Source organism: Chelon labrosus, assembly GCF_963514085.1.
Source record: "Chelon labrosus genome assembly, chromosome: 3".
In the NCBI taxonomy this organism is placed as follows: Eukaryota; Metazoa; Chordata; class Actinopteri; order Mugiliformes; family Mugilidae; genus Chelon; species Chelon labrosus.
This window is the reverse complement of record NC_140339.1, coordinates 18,971,925-18,989,600: the sequence shown is the minus strand read 5'-3', so window position 1 is coordinate 18,989,600 and position 17,676 is coordinate 18,971,925. Positions and strand designations below refer to the sequence as shown.

Here is a 17,676-nt window from a genome sequence, read left to right as displayed (position 1 = left end):
ACATGCTAAACTGATTCAGAATAATTTATACAGAAAGACATCAACATCACAATTTCTTACTTGGAGGAAAATGAAATTCAGCTTCACATATCGAGATTAAAATGTTTGCCCCAGTCAGTTATTGTTCTATTTTCCAAGTTATTTTGGAGCTGTTTCAACACCACCCACGAGTGATTATTTTTTTAGCTGTGAGCTGCTACTCCATGTCCTCCGTGAACTGCACTGTACAGACAGAAATCATCCATTCTATTTGCATGCGGCCTGTTTTGCATCTAGTTGTCGACATATACCAAAAAAACAGCTCGGAACGAGAGTGTAGTATGGACACAGTGTCTGCGCTGTATGCTAAGATGGTAGACATTAGAACTGCTTGACATCAGCGTGTTGGCATTGTCAGCGTGAGCAGAAGCCGAGGTTAGCATTTAGCTCCAAGCGCTGTTGTGAATTGTCTTGTCTAAATGTCTTGTTGCTGTTAGAGGTTGAACGACTTCAGATTTTTTAAAGAAGACTGATATGTGGTGAAAGTTGAGTCGACGTCGACTAGTCAATAACGTCACACATAAAAACACAGTAGAAAGTGAAGCTTTGCAAGAATGAAATCTTTATTCTTGACTTGAATACATATTGTAGCGTTTCACACAAAAGAAGCTACAGAGGCTTTTCTGCAATGTAACTGAAGCTTGAACACGGGCTACTGTCAACACCACAAACACCGTCAGTCTGACACTTCTAATATGCGGCTCTACTTCTGCAGATATGTTTAGCCTTTATTGATCGGCATCGTCAATAGGATTTAATAGTACTTCACAGCGTGTTGTAAAATAAGATAATGTAGCCGAGATAAAAAAAGAAGCAGTATATCTCAGAATCCTTTTCCATTTATAGCAGTTAAAGGTCTAATAACTTTAGACAATGAAATTTACCAACAAACTGTTGATTTGCAGCCTCCTTCTTTCTGTTACCACAGGACGTTTGGTGAAATTGTTAATTGACTGCTGCTGAGAGGATGTGGACTGTTCCTCTGCTAGCATTAGCAGATGCCTTTTCAGATGAGTGTGCATTACAGTAGTACATTTTGCTGTGTTTCAGGACTAAGTTACATATTCTGCATGTCACGGTAGAATGGGCTTCATCTTAGGTGAAGTATTTCCATATACTCGATATAACTGCTGCTAGTTGCTGCAATGACCCACCTGGCTCCTCAACTGTCTTCCCAGAGGCATCCATGCTGTTATTGTCATATGACCGGCGTGAACTTCCTGCTTAAAGCGTCATGGCACAGCAGTAAAGTCAACTAGTCAGTGTAACCCCTAGTTGCTTTGGAGTACTAAACTTTTCACATGTAGTTATCTGCATGACTACATAGCCTACTATGCTTGGGTAAGTGAGAAAATACCTATTTTTGTCCTACCAGGGTCCAAACTAGTTCACTGTGAAGGTCGGGTTCATGCGCAGTGTAGAGAAAAGTTGCATGATGACGGTTTCTCATGCAGAGTACACAAACCTTACTGACAAATAAATGTTATGGTCATCTGATCTCATTAGATAACTCTTCTCTCAGTTCCTCAAATGTCAGAAATCAGCATTTTCCATTTTACTTAAAGGTTTTAAAACGGCAAATCATTGCTGTCTCTGATGTTTGACCAACCTGTCACAGCTACACAGCTCATATGTAGAGGAAGCAGTGGAAACTTTCAGATCCGAGTGTTGCATCATGAATCATCAGTGTGAGGAGAGAAGGTCTCCTGCAAAGAGAGAGGGTGAGTGAGATGAGGAGATATTTTTGGGGCTGCCGGAGCACGACAAGGTGAGGACACGAGGATGAGTCGAGTGCTGTTAGCTGTGCAGGAGGCACCTGTGGCCGACTGCGCTGACTTAACGTGGCAGCCTGCAGCGGCGAGCACACCCTGTACTCAGAGTTTGACCTTGTTGCTGGTGAAAAACTCTTGATTCCTTACCAACAGGTACTGCTCATAATGCGTATGTTTAACATATATATGCTAAGTTTTTGTAGAATTGTGTGTTTTATTACTGCAGGGTGAGGATAAATCATCTGTTATCACTGTTCAGCTAGCTTTGGCTGTGAGGCTAAATGCTAACGCGCCAACTAAATACTCATGCATTTCTGCTGCTGGTTAGCATGGACTGTGTTTACAGGCGTTCATCGTCTTAGCTTGTTAGCATGCACAGCTAATACAAAATGTCTTTTTACATTTTTGGTTGATACGTCAGTCATGAACAAAAGCCTTGGACAAGTTTGGAGTTGATTTTGGTGTTAAAGGTAAAGCTAAAGGATCATCATTAGGATTCATCCTCTGGCACCACGAACGTCTGTGTAGATTTAATGGCAATAAATTCCATACTTGTCGAGACGTTGAACAACCGCTTGCTAAACAAACCGCTAATGTGGCTCAAAAACACTCTTGTGGTTTTCTTTAAAAGCAGAGCAATTTCTTTTCGTTGCCTGAAACAAACTATGTGGGGCAGTTTGACAAAGAGGAAAATCATCGATCTCATTGTTGATCTCAGTGACATACGCTTGGCTCTACGGTGAGCTGCTACTATTTAGGGCTTTTGTTGGGTGAGTAAATCCGCAAAAGATTTAGGCAGATCTCCAAATCTGATGTTGTCTGTCATATACTTAACCCCAATAAAAGCTCCACGGGTGGGCGTGACCTTAATATGAATGGCTGCTGTGTGGGCTCCAAGCGTTCAAGTTCGCATGCTACGACAAGCGGATGCAGTTTGGTGGAAAATTGAGGGTGATGTGGTCAACAGCTGAGCTTGCTTCTTTCATCAAAGTGTAAAATGCTCCACATAAACTCCAACATGCTCATTAGCAGGAGGTATAATTCTTATCAAAGTGCTTCTACCAAAGCTGCAGAGCTACATCTTCCGTTTGGGAGGACCTGTGTGTGGGGACTACTTGGCACTTCTGCTTTTGGAAGTTTGAGTTAGAGACTACTTTGCACTTTTTTAATCTGTTTGATTTTGTAAAACTCAAAGAGAATAGGAAAAGTAAGACAAATTCTTTAGAGGAATTTGCTGAGTGGTCTATCCACCCCCTGTTGTTTCAAGCCTGAATTCTGCATAAGTTGGACGATTTTAATCTTCTCAGAAGTAATCCTTGTTTGAATTTGAGGGATTACTGAAGTCTCAACAGATAAAGAAGAACAACTTTGATTGAATGCGCAGTATGTCTGAGAATACACAGCAAAGAGAGATTAAACCTACGCAAAACCCGTCAGAAAGAGTCAACATTTCCACAACACAAGTGTCAGGACTCCGCAGGCCGAGCTACCTAAACGCAGCCTCAAGCATTCGGCCCTGGCTGGGCTGCTGTCATCACATTTCTTTGTGTTAACGCTCAAAATATCAGACAAATTGCCACATTGTCGCATGTCACTGGAAGCGAGAAGCTGGAGAATTGTTCATGCTATCTTCTCCCCTGTCTGTGCAAGTTTTGTGTTTCATGTTTCAAGCTTAATTATAATTTTAATGTGATATCCTGAGCAGAGCGGAGACGATGGAAACACCGCCTGTTGTTTTGAAATCTTAAAGGAAAGCTAGCTGACTGGAGTCCACAGTTTTCTGAGGGGCAAAAAGAGATTACATGAATGGCTGAGTCTGGCTGTGCTCAGGTCTTTGCCTTTGTACATAATCCCCTGTAATTCTCTTTGTGGTGGACGCTCTCACTTGTCATCCATTGTTTGATGATTCCAGGGTAACCCTGAGAAAAGAGAGACAGGAACACTGATACCCAACACAACAGAGCAGGAAAATAAAGAAATCTGCCACTGTCAGAATCCCAGAGAAGATACAGAAATATCTTCTGTTTTTTTTGACCAGATTCATTAGCCAGTTCATTAGGTACACTAGAAAAACAAATATATTCTAGTATAACAGTCCTGCACTAAATCTTAGCTACACAAAGTTTGTGGTATTCAGCATTAATTTAATATAACTGAGAGAGCTGTTGATTCAACTGTGTTTTCATTTTGGAGGCTGTGGTTTGTAGTACTAATGAACTGTACTGTGTTGTACTGACACACCTTTCTATTATTTTGACAATCCCATTTTAGCCAACGGGCTAGGATAAAGAACAGAAACGGTTCAGTGTTTAATTCAATACAGTGTGACATCACCGCAAACTATATCCAATGATCATACAGTTGCATTACCACCTTTCTGACGCTGCTTCAACTTAAGCTGAACATTATTATTAACTGTAGATAGAGATTTACTGCCTGAATATTATGTATATATATTTATTTTTTACTAGTGTACCTAATATTTTGGTAAGTGAGTGCATACAGCAAAACATACTCAAGGGTATTTGTCGGAGATTTTACCGTAAATTAATAAACTACTTATTTCTCCTTTGACACAAGTTGGACAGATGTTAACATTGGACATATAAATAAACTATTTTTTTCTTGAATTTTATTTTTCCCCCAAATTAAAAAACAACAAAAAAAAAACAAACAAAAAAAAAAACACAACGGATCCCTTTACACAAAACCTTCCCTTTTCTCAAAAAAAAAAAAAAGTCCCAGATCAAATATTCTCTGCTTAAATCTGCAGCATTTGGCAGCAAACAAAAATAAATATATCATAAAAAGATTTCTTCGTGTGCATTCATCATTTCTGTAACTGAAGACCTTCTCGTCCCTCGGCTGGACCTGAGAGCTTTGTCTTCTGTGGTGTTTTCTCCGGGTGATCTCCCACATGTGTGCTGCAGGCTCGGGCAGGGAGCGTGTGTGTGCTGAGGGAGGAGCTAAAGTTTGGTGGCTTGAAAGCGAACCAGCCTTCACTTTGTAGTGGAGGAGGCTCGTCTTTGCGCACGGAGGATGGACTTTACCGCACGGACACGCTAATGGACTCGGTAACGTACGGGCTTAGGAGCACTTCACGGATTTAGACGTTATTTCGGTCCGTTTCTCGGCGGTTTCTCTCCGGCCACAGTGAGGACTTCTGCCGGGGTGGAGCGTTTTTCCGCCGCAGCTCGTGGATGGTAAGGTCTTTTTTTGTGTGTGTGTGTGTGTGTGTGTGTGTGTGTGTGTGTGTCTGCTCGGTCCTCTTTGGTTTCCACGTTGAACACCTTTACAACCAACAGAGATGAGCCGCAGTGAAAACGGATTTTAAATAATTATATTTACTATTTATTTTTTTCTTCACCGGAATAACAGCTTCATTTGTGGAGCTTTTGTTTATCTAGCATAGAGGCAATTTATCCTAAGACTGGATCCTTAAAGCGCACTTAGAGTAACACCTCAGGCTGGTGGTGATATGTCTTATTTTAGTCATTAAATAAGGAATATTTTCTACATATAGTAAATGTTCTTGCTCACCTCAGAGCTGTTTTCTTGTCGCTTCTGTCACTGGTGTGCTTGATAAAGGTCTAATGTACATCCCCAAAATTAAAAACTCAGATCAGAATGAAAACTAACTCCACACCAGCTCTAGCAGCGATTTTCAGCACTGCTGTGAAAGCAGTACCTTGTATGTAGGTGGTTGAGACAGCCTGATAGACTTGCCCCTCTGTTTTCCGACTATCCATGTGGGCAAACAGCTGCTGTTTGCATCCAGCTCAAAGGAACAACAAACCAGAGCCAGTCCTGATGCTCTGCCTCTGCTTTGTTTCATTCCACCTGATTTGAAGAAACATTGGGAAGTTTGCAGCTGCTAAACCTCCATTAATCATTCATTTCGCTGAACGCGGTGGGGAGCCTTTTGGAATTGATTCAGCCCAAACTTTACACTCGCTTAATGGCACTTTGCTTGTTTCCTGTTATTCTCGTCCAAATAGCCGACTCCTCTTATCTCTACTGCCGTGTTGCAGAATGTGTTGACACAGCTCCCATATCACTCTGCATTTCTACCAACCAAACACAGTTGGACCAAATCTGGTGGTTATGATGCATGCAAGAGCCGAAGACTCTTGTTTTTTTTTCAGATTGCGCTGATATGCATTGTTGGAGTCGGACTGTAAATGACCGGTGGAGGAGATGTTTTTTTTTCCCTAGAGGTTTGCTGTGTGGTAACGCGTCAACAACACTACTGTTAGTTTTACTGTAAACCTCCTTACGAAACCTTTTTTGTAGAATTATGTGCAAAAAAGCATCCCAGTGCAGTGCGTCATCCCAGTCCTCCCTCTCTTTCTCACACACACACACGCTAACACAGACCCCAACCCCCACCCCCCCCCACCCCCACCCACCCACACACTCAAACACTCAAAACAAACACACAGTCTCCACCCAACACTCCACCCGCTGTAACAACTTCAGAGGAATGGTCAGCATGTGGAGAGGTTGTGGTAAAGGGTTGGAGGGGAAGTGGAAACCGGGGAGGGGAGACTCTATACAGCTTTTAACCCACAGAACGTTAGTGATATCCCATGCAGTGTCCAGTGGGATAGGAATTAGTCATTGTGAACTGATGGGAACTTGCGTGTTCAGAGTCCCCCGTGCAGCCTCCTATCCCGTGCAGAGATGTGGGAAAAGAACATTTTGCTGGGGTGAAGCCAGATCACACCCAGGAACACAACAGACACGGAGCCAGCCACGCTTCCAGTTCCATCAGCTGAGTTGAGTTTGTGCAAAAAAAAAAAAAAAAAAAACTTCAAAAAGGTTTTGTTGTTCATCCCAAATAGAAATAACAGTGCGTAAGAACTCCATGTTTTCTCTGAGGTTTCGCCTCGGCCGAAGCATTTGGCAGCGAAGGCGCCTCGGTTTGAGGAATCTGCAAGAATTCTTTTAGCGTTGCTGCAATCTAAACTGTGAAAAGTCACACTTCGCCTTTACACACTGGCGATAAGGTTTAATGGTTCACATTTGCATCCAGTAAAACTTGGCTGCAGACCTGTTTGCTGACTGTGTCTGCTGTGCCTTCGCGTAGCTTTGTGTGCCAGTTGCAAGGCCATTCATATGCGGCGTGACCTGCGGCTCCTGCAGACGGGCTGGCCGGGCCCTGCAGGGGGGTCAGACGCTGGAAGGGCTCTGGACGCAGGTGATGTCCCTCTGAGGCCGTCCCGATGAGTCTGAAATTCCTTTACAAATGGGATTTTCTGCATTTTAGTGCTTCTTTCCACTCTGGCAGTTCTTTCACAAACAGATCTGTTTTTCATAGTGAGAACATGTGTTGAACACAGGACCTCCGTCTGTAGCTGCGATTCGTACTTATCACTGCTCAACCACAGAATTACACCACTCCCAACAGACACACTGTGAATTTGCTTAACTCTGTCTGAAAGAATTTAGATAGCATACTTAGATTTATTAATGTGGTTTCTGCACTCTTAGTACTGAAGAGTCATCATGACACAGTTTAGATGAAGCAACGTTACCTTAGAGCCTCTTAAGGTGATTAAGTGATATTTCTAAAGTAACTATGGTAATCCTATAGTGCACTAGAAATTAGTTTTCATCTTTTTCATAGTAACTCATTAACATTCAGCTCTGTTTGGGAGCCGACCAGGTTGGAGAACACACGTTGACCCCTTCAGGTTTATTTTGAAGGAAGGCTTATATGTCTTGGCCGCATCCGTCAGACAAGTATTTAAGTTCACCAGAAGTGCCCTCTGCGCTGCCTCGGATGAGTGCTTTAACTGAGGTGGCTGTCTTGGGATGGAAACATATTATGTAACGCGTTCTTCTCCAGAGAGAAATGAACGTCTCCTCCATTTTCACTCTCTCTTGTTTTGAAAGAAATGCAGAGAAGAAGATAAACTGTGACGTCGTAATGGAAAACAGACCTGCAACGTGCCTGGAATGTTTTTCCACGAGAATTTGCTGATAACCTTATCTTATAGTTCATTAGAGGGTGATATGGAAATGGTTATTGTGTTTTTATGTTTGCCTTCTTCGAGTGTTTACATGGGGAAATAACAAAATGGACCCATATTATTTGGTTATGGAAATAAAGAACAGGAGGGGAAACTTACCAGGCCCATTCACACATGGCCCATTTAAAAGAGAAAAAAAAGGTCTTGCTTCCGTCTATGCATGCGTTTTAGGTCATTTTTCCATGAAAAAGCAAATTTTATGTATTGATTTAAGCATGATTCAGCAGAGAAGAGTCATTTATAGAAGGGACTGTGTGAAAATTATCAGTGAGAGAAGGTGCTGCAGGAGAAGGGGAGTTTTTTTTTTCCACTCACTCTTTTATGGGAGAGCTTTTTCTCACCGTTTTAAGTCCGCCTCCCCTGAAGTATTTTTCAAAAGTATGTGTTTTTGTCCCGTCTGTGGGTTCTTGCGTTGTGTGAGCTCGCGCATGAGGGTGAACGTGCATGGGAACGTGCGGTTGACGCAGTTTTGAACGCTAGCGATGGTGTCACACCGTTTTACTGGGCAACAGGTGGCGGGTACGTGCCAAGGCCATAGAAAAGAAAGATATAAACCTTTGCAAATGTTAAATATGCACAATTATGGTGATTAATATTGCACATTATGTCAAAAGTTAACTGAACCTTTGAGACTAAAGAGTGGGTGGAATATGTGAACTTTTCCAAAACTTATTGCTCTTTGATATTCGGCTTAAATGTGGCTTACATGTTATGCTGTTGTTGCATTAAGATATTTAAAATAGGTGAGGGTTTTTTTCTAATATCTAAGGTGTCTAAAGTAAATATTTATTGCACTATGGTGCTTTTATTTTAGGCCTACTCCCCTGTCAACTCATTTTTGTACGGTCCCTTAAAAAACAGCCTGTTTTTGTCTTCTATTGAAGTGTCTCCGGAAATCAATTCATCATAATGTTAACAGTGTTTCTAATCATTTCCGATTATTTCCCTTTTATAAATGTTACAGAACAGAACAAATGAGTAATGACCCCGTTCCGTGTCTGTGCCATGTATCGGCCGTTATCAGCAGGACTGTTGCCAGCAGGGACCACACTGTTGACTTATTACTTCCTTTATTGGCGGCGACTGCTCTCGGAGACAAAGACGGAGCCCGTACCTGACAGTAAACAAAGCAGAAGGGCTTCAGCTGTTCCTTTTGAAGTCGACGCGTTTACTGAGAGTAAACAGCCCACTGCCTTGAAGCGGCAAGCCTGACAAATGACTCAGACAAACTGTGTCGCGTTTCCACTTGGGATGAGTAATGCGACCGGTTTCGTGGTCAAGGCTCGTGGCGGCGGCCATCGGAATTCATACCTGAATGCTGGGGTGATTGCAGCCCGGGTCTGACAAGGTGAAACGGGGACTAGGAACGGAAAACAGTCATCTGACACGCTTGTAAATCCTATTGCCCTGCTTGTCAAATCGCGTAAAGAAATGAGTCCTCACATCGGTTTAACTGCGGGGATTAATCGTGCCCCCAAACTCTTATGTGCGAGTCATGAGATGAATAGCCCACAATGGATGGCCGGGGCCTTGGGTTTGATGGAGTAATTAGCGGATGAACTGTGATGCTAACACAGCATGGTCCAGACCTCACAAAGGCCTTTTATTGTGTGATTGCATGACTGTAAATCTTCAGCTCTCCTTTGTCACGCCACAGAGTTTGTTCACAATCTTGACTGACATCACCATCAACCCGGCTCATGAATGAGACGCTGTGTCCATTTGGAGCTTTCACAACGACATCGTTTCTTGTAATCTGTTTGAGAAATAAATGAACGTGGTTGGACAATCATTGATTTCAGTCAATCTGTACAGCCCTGAGCGAGTGGAAAGTTCAATTCCTGCCTCTTTTTTATTTTTATTTTTTTTGGTAATGTTTCCACCCATGGCTAAATGTTGAGCTCTAATCATGTGGATTTCCTGATTGGTCGGTGCACTTCATTAGACTAAATAGGTCATCACGTTAAAAGCACGTACTAAACAAAAGAATATGAGTGTAATGTATTTTCCAGTGATCTTGTATAGTAATAGAAATGATTTTTCGGTGATTTGACGTTGTTTCCTAAAGTGGCTTTCTCATCTCCAAGGGTTGCCATAGTTTCTGTAACAGCGCTGTGTTGAGTGGGAAATTATGCCTCCTATCACACTGCGTTCTGACTCACGTGCCGCTCATTATTGACGCTTTCCGGGTTTTTCAAGAACCGATCTCCCACAGTTCCCCCGTCGGGCTTGAATAAATCGTGGCAAGGGCAAGTCTGTATCAGACGGAATAAGGTGACCCCAACTCTCCTTTAAGCACTTATCTCTTCTGCCAGTTCTGCTTCACTCGCTCGTTTGAAATGATAATTGCCGCTTCCTGCACGGCAAAGCTGAGCAGTACGTACGCTAATGTAAAAGGGAGCTCGGATATTCCTCAGAGCATAGTCGGGCACAGGATCACACTGAAAGCGGCGTCACATCTCACTCCTTGCTCTCCATTACAGCACAGTGTGGATGTGCCGTGTTGGAATGAACGTCACAGGAAGGCGAGTCCTGGCGCTAACCTTGACGATGCCACAAAGGGATGTGAAGTCACTCGGCTCGTCCCTGCCCATCAATGAATGCCTTTGACTCGGAGACACGGGCACGGCGGGATCACGGAAACAGCCCACGTACTCTGGTTAAACAATTAGCACAGGTCTGTCTGGTAGCTCAGGGTCACGCAAAACCAATTAGGACGTATTCAGTGCCCAGCCTGGCGCCTGATTAACATGAGAGAGGGAGGTTTGATGCAAAAAGAAAAGTGGATCAAACCGTCAGTATGTTTTTATGCACTCTGATGGATGATAAAGTATCACGCTGTTTATGAGATTTACAATTATCTGCAGGCCTCACACAGGAGTAAGCTCTTAATACTTTAATAACTAATGGTTATCATGTTAGGTTTGGGTGTAAAGGGATACAGTTAGTATGGAAGTATTTTATAGCTAAACCTCTGTGTTGTGATGCAACAGAAGATGAATAGATTTTGTATATTTCATACATTTATTGCAGATTCAAAGAATTTCAGCGATGAATGCTTTTTAGTTTAGTCGGTACACTTTGTGTCCGTCACGCAAAAAAACTGAGCTTTGATCCAAATTCTGTGGTCGGCTGAACCCTGGCTGAGTGTGTTTGGGACCATGACCGCGCTACGACCTGAATATCAGGACATTCAGTTTGCCCTTTTTCCTTCAGCGAAACCTTGAGTTCTCTAAATCATCCCCGTCGCGTTTTTGAACACAGCAGGGACATACCACGGGAGGATGCATTATTACAGAGAGTCATCAACGCAAAGATGATTCTCTGAATAATTAATAACGCATGCTGCAAAAAGTCATCTTCTTCATCAATCTGGGATCACACATGTGAATAAATAATTAAGTATTTAATTGAGTTTCAGATCTCAGAGAGTTTCACATTAATATCAGATGACACATCCTGTTGTGTCCAGGATATGATTCCCAATACAGTAAGACAGGAACAGACACTGGATTACAACTGTCAGTAAAAAGTTGTTGTTTTTTTACAAAATAAAATGAATGAATTTGTAAAATGTATGCAAAATACACAGTCTGAATTGTGTCAAGTAGTTTTCTGAGATGTCCAGGTACAGAAGCTTTGCACCTTTATTCTCCGGCCACATTTGCGTAGTGGTAATGGAGAGGGTTCCTCTAAAACGAAACGATGGATTAACATTCAGATTCGTTTTTTTGTGCCGTTTGTGCAAATTTGTCTCTTTCAGAGCGGGTTTGCCTTTAGGCGCCAGGATCCTGAATCTTCAGTTTGCAGCTGTTCCACATTATAGAGCAGAAAGTTGGAGCGTGCATAAAGGCTTTTATTTTATCCCGGGTTAAAATCTCTTCTGCTGTGCGCCGACACAGAGGCCTCGGTTGGTTTCGGAGCCAAGAGAAAATCACGTTACCTGCAGGGTAGAAACCATGTTGGAGAGACAATATAAGAACAAATTTTTCTCTCCGTTTGCATCAAATGTTTGTATTTTCTTCCAAACTGCGACATAGGACAAAAATTGGAAGCCGCAAGCAAACGCCACATGTTCAGACCCTGTAGTTGATGCCCTGTTGATCCTTCTACTTTTGCTCTTTTTAGAATATTTACGTTTAATCAGCATTTAATTTCCTGCTCCACGGGAATTTTCGTTTTTTAAGAAGTAGAAACGAAACAGTATATCTTGATGTAAAGTTGTTTTTCCAGGGCTTGCTCTGCTTGTTATGAGGGGATATTAAAAATGTCTCCAAGATTTCTGTGAGAGGATATCCAAGAAAGCAATCAACCACTTTAGCATCAGTGTAGATGTTTCGAAGCATTATCTTGGCATGGACTTCCTGTTCATACAAAAAATCTACAAAACTATTAGCAACACTTTGAGCTGTCAACATTAGACCGGTATGGTGACCTGTGCTCAATTTGGGCCACATTCAGTAAGTCCAATAAGAAAAGGTGTAGAATAATAGTTTTTATATTCAGTCTATGGATGGAAGCCGTGGTGAATAGTAATGAATAATGTCTGCACGCCACTGTGTACGGTAGTTGTGCAGTCATCTACTCTCTGTCTTTGTCTAGCACCTTTATCCCTGAGCTCCGTCATCCCAACATGCTGATTCATGCTTTGATGCTGCATAAACTCACCGCGTCACTATGATGATGAATTTACTATAAGCTCTGCCAGCTTAGGGAACAATTGCCACTGTCTCGACTGCTGCGCTGGGTGCTTACAGTTTATTTTTAACCCAGTCGTGATTTATTTAGGAGCCCGCTTTCTTGGTGCTGGGAGCAGCCTGCTCAGCTGAAACACTCACTTCTATTCCCAGGTGGCGAGGGTAAGAGTTCACATGGTACCCTGTGTTTCCACAAAGTACTCTACCTGCAGTGTATTCACAGGCTTCTCGGATGTCTCGTTCCCTAATTGGAAAGTTGTTTTTTCTCTATGCGTGGACTCTACAAGCAAAATGTGTTGATTTTTTTGCTCTGAACACTGGTTTTCCAGTATTTGCACAGCTATAAAAGAGTGAAGTGTGGAGGCTTTAGGGTTCTTTAAAGGTGTCTTTGATGGGGAAACAAAAGTAACAGTGACCATCCACTTATGCTATAGTAATGTGTAGGGATGCACCGATCCGACTTTTTCAGTCCCGATACCGATACCGATGCCTGGGCTTTGTATATCTGTCGATACCCGATACCGATCCGATACCGTTGACTTAATATAATAAACTGCATACCTTCCACCTTATACCTTCCTTCCACCATGTAGAAGAATCTAAAGGCACCAGACTTTCCTAACTAAGACAAAATAACATAGATGTAATGTATTGAATACTTATTTATTTGTTATTTGAACAATTGTGCATCCAAATTGAAAATAAAATGTAATCAAACTTCTTAAAATAAATTTAAATAAATAAAATGTAGTAGTAGAAACAAAACAGTAATCAAAACAAGTTACCAAACACTGTAAACATGTAAAACATATATTAAGTGCAAAGTACTGCAGGAATTCAAAATACAAAAGCAGCTGAACCTGAGAATATAACCCGTGAAATGCCTCCACACACCCGACTCTTTCGCTCGCTCCATGTTAAACGCTCCAGCTCGTTCTTCTTCTTCTTCTTCTGTTTAATGGCGGATCATATCTTTACGACATACCGCCACCTACTGGACTACTACAGGATCTCCAACTCGTTCCACCATGCTGTTAACGAATGACGAAGGATTTGCTGCGACAGAGGAAAAAAAGAAAAGAAAAGAAAAGAAAACTGGATCGGCCCGTGGATCGGTTAATTTTACCGATACCCGATCCACATATTTTTTCCAATATCGGGGCCGATACCCGATACCAATATCGGATCGGTGCATCCCTAGTAATGTGTGGTTTATACCTCCACACCTCCAGGCCTGGACCCTACGCACACCTTAATGCCATAATGCTCCTCAGAAATGTAACTACACGTCACGGCGACGCAGACCGCAAGAGCTGTGATTGGTCTGCTTGGTAGTAGCGTGTTTCCCCTTTTGTATTTCCAGCTGCTTCTCCATCTCCGCAATTTTCGAATTGATTGTTTTGGATCAATAAAGATGGAACACACTGAGGATAAGTTAACTGAGGAGGTTCAGAGATACAAACATTTGTATGACTCGTCTTCGGCGAAAGTTTCAGTTGCCGTCGTTACCGACGAGCGTTTGGGTGGTGTCATTACAGAACGAGCCAGACTGTCAAAGTATAAATGGATCGCACTTACGTAGGGTACGTGTTACGCCATCTATGTCCTGCAGTACCTTAATGAGCTTTGAGTGAGTATACACTGATCTGCCACAACATTAAAACCACTGAGAGGAGTAGTAAATAACATTGCCCATCTTTTGGACCAGGCATTCGTGTGGATGTTACTTATACATGTACCACCCACCTAGACCAGACCAGACACCTCCACCGCATAGCAATGACACTCCTTGATGGCAGCAGCCATCCCCAGCAGGATGCAGCCTGACACAGGCACACACACACACACACACACACACACATATCAACATCAACACCAGGTGTTGACCTGGCCTCCAAATTCACTAGATCCTAAACTAATCAAGTATCTGTGGGATGCACTGGAACAAGGCTGATCCACAGAGGCCCCTCCCCTCAATCCATAGGACCCAAACGCCCCCACTAACAACATTATGTTGCCCAATGCCAGCTGGGATACGCTTCAGTGACCCCCTCGACCCACCAGAGGACAAGCGATTACAGAAAATGAATGAATGGACAACTCGGACAAGTTTGTTGACGTGATACATACAAAACGGGGGATTCAAGTAATCCAGACGTATACTTGGCAAATGTTACAGTTTTATCATTTGAACCCAGCATGTCCATCTGTCCCAAGCGCCCAACGGCGTAATTTTTGTGCCAGTATATGGTTTATGGTTACATGGACATGTTAATCGTCCATGTACCTTTTCTCTTTGTTGTCGCATAAAAACTGGAAACAGTCATCAAAGCACATGAACACAACAAAGTCAGAAAAACAACTTCCCAACTTTAGAAATGTGACTGTCCTGGGAGCAGGTGAATGCACTATAAGTTAACAAACGTCTCCTAGTGAGCAGCTGAAAGGCCAGCCATTGATTGTTTTTTTTTTCGGGGGTAACTCCCCCTACATCCCCCTGCTTGATTTTTGTACCAATCAAGCACTGCCCACTCAGCTAAGCAGGCTGCTATAAGTGTGAGTTATAATGACAGACACAGCAAGGAGTCTCTGCCCTGTCAGTCACCAGCTGAGGTCTTTTCTGCCCAACATAATAGCTCCATAAATCTTTCTGAATGGTGATCTGAACCCATAGGGCCATGTTGTTTTTTTAGTTTCAGACATTGGAGGAAAAAAGAGCCAACTTTCACATTATTGCAAGACAAGGACATTTATTTGACCCAATAAAAACAATTAAACGTCTTGATGGCTCGCTTCAGATACGGTCTCCCAAAGTCACCCTTGGATGTGGAAAAAAAAAAAATAAATAAAAGTTTCCAGATTTGATTATAACCACGCAATTAATATGCGTTTATCGTTCCCTTTCACTTAGATGTACTCATGATACTGTTAATGGATTGGAACGCAGCCCAGTCTGGCCTCATGTCTAACTCTGCGACAGTACTTTCATCACAGGGTCCTGCCCAGCCACTGATTATCTCTGTAAGTGCCTCGATCCGTGCCAAAGACTAAATGTGAGGCAGGTCACTTTGCAGAGAGGAGTTATTGGGAGCTGCTACTAGTTGAACACAAAGCTCAGTCTTTCATACAAAACTAGTCCGACTGTTAGCGTTCATACAGCTCTTTGTCCAGTGAACTCGACATGACCCGACTGAGTGTCGTCCAGTGTGTCTGTCACATCCTTTCTCTCTCTGAGCAGATGCAGGTATTAATAGAGAGCCTCGGGGGAGGTTGGGAAGGTTAATGAATCTGTAGCTTTAAGCAATATGGCACCAGATTCACCCTTCACAGATACAAGGGGCAGCAGACCCTCGCCTAGATGAGCAGATGGGTCCTCTGGCATTGAGCGTAGTTGGTCGCTTACACTTTAACGGCTCCGGCTGAATAGAGCTCTAATCCTATAAGTCCTATAATAGTTGCTTTTAATAAGATCACTTCTTTTGGCTGAGCACTTGCTGTCAAAAAATATTTAATGCTTATTAATATTTAGTTCGTCTATTGTTCTTCTGAGCGGATTAGGACACTGCACAATTAGCTGGACCGCAATGCGTGGTCGTGGTATTCAAGAGAAAAAGTACATAAAACAAAGCAGGCAGAAGTGCGGCATTACATCAGTTTACTTGGCCTTCGAACCCTTGCTAAGCCTGAACAGATCTGCCTCAGGCGTGCAGCGCATCCATCCTCTGCTCCTGAGGTACTGGCCCCAGTTAGATGAACATTTATGAGTCATCATGTACTTAGGTTTCCCTAGATACCTTGTGCTTCCCAGTCTGCTGCATGGGCCTCTTCATACAGAAATAACATGTTTCTGACTGAGCTCACCAACCTTTTGGAGGGGTCCAGCGTTGTTGTGAGGAGGTAGAAAAAGTGTACTACCGATCTTTATTGATGTAACAGCTCAGTTTGGTTAGTTTGAAGTAAAAGCAGTTTATAATCATGTCGGTAACCAGCATAGGACACCGTTTGGACCAACTCAGTTAGAACCAAGTGACACATTGTGTGTTACCAGAGAAAGTTTCTACTCTTTTGGGCAGTGAAAGGTCAGTGCAGGAGTGCAGAGATATTCCTTCATGCATTGCTGCCCCAACAGAATTACCCAAAAAGCTTCCTCATTTATCAGAGTAGCAGGAAAGCCTCCTAACAGCAGCCCTCTCTTTTCATTAAATCTTAAAAGACCTCTGGAGTTACATAAGGATTTGCCCTGGGAACATGGAGACCTGAGGTGCTCAACACATGCCGGGCTGCCATGCTTGTTGTCCCAGCAGGTATGAGAGGGACCACCAGAGGAGGGAAATGTTAGAGGAATCGTGGGCGGATGTTTCAGCCTCCAGTGCCTCGGGTGGCTTCAGCAGAGCAGCAAGAACCAAAGCAGGTCTAGTAGTGAGGTGAGGAGTGACTGCTCACTCACTGCTCAAGACCTGGGGATGAACCAGAGTCCAGGGAGTCGCTGTGTTTATATGGACATTAGTATTCTACAAATAATCAGGATCATTGCCCATTCAGAATAACCCATAGGACCCAAAGGCCCCCACTAACAACATTCTGTTGCCAGACACCACAGGACACCCTCAGAAGGCCCATGTCCATTCTCTGATGAGTCACAACTGTTTTGGAGGCACAAGGGAGACCTACACAATATTAAGAAGGTGGTCATAATGTTATGCCTAATTGATGTAAACAGTGAGATACCGATGCAGTATGTGTGCCAGCTACCCAGCCTTCAGACGATGGTTTTCCTACGTTCTGTTGACGTATGTTCGAGTTGATCAGAAGTTAAAAATGGTCCTTCCCAGCAGGGCCCTGTCTCACCAGACAACCAGAGTCCAGTCACATTCGCACAACTTGGACTGGTGTTGGATTTATAGGTCACTGTAAATATTTGAACGAGGTCCTCTGGGAGTCGTTGCAGTGACGGCATAGATGCCATGTGCTCTCCGGTGTTTACTTTCCAAACGTCACCACCAGCGCGGGTGCTTCGGGGGAGACATCCAGCGCTGTCAGGCAATGAGGAGCAGTGAGTTGTCTCACATCACGGGCACAGGCTTTATTGTGTTCACTGAACTGAGGTGTCTCTACTCTTCTAAGGGTAGGGTC

General features: G+C 43.1%; 1 protein-coding gene across 1 annotated transcript in view; it reads left to right on the top strand.

Annotated features, from left to right (window-relative positions):
- Positions 1-4,823: 4,823 nt before the first annotated feature.
- Positions 4,824-17,676, top strand: part of LOC311485648 (semaphorin-4B-like) — a 45,816-nt gene continuing 32,963 nt past the window's right edge. The window contains exon 1 of the mRNA XM_084541207.1: positions 4,824-5,014. The gene's annotated coding sequence lies outside the window, so the exon portion shown is untranslated. The remainder of the gene's footprint in view (positions 5,015-17,676) is intronic.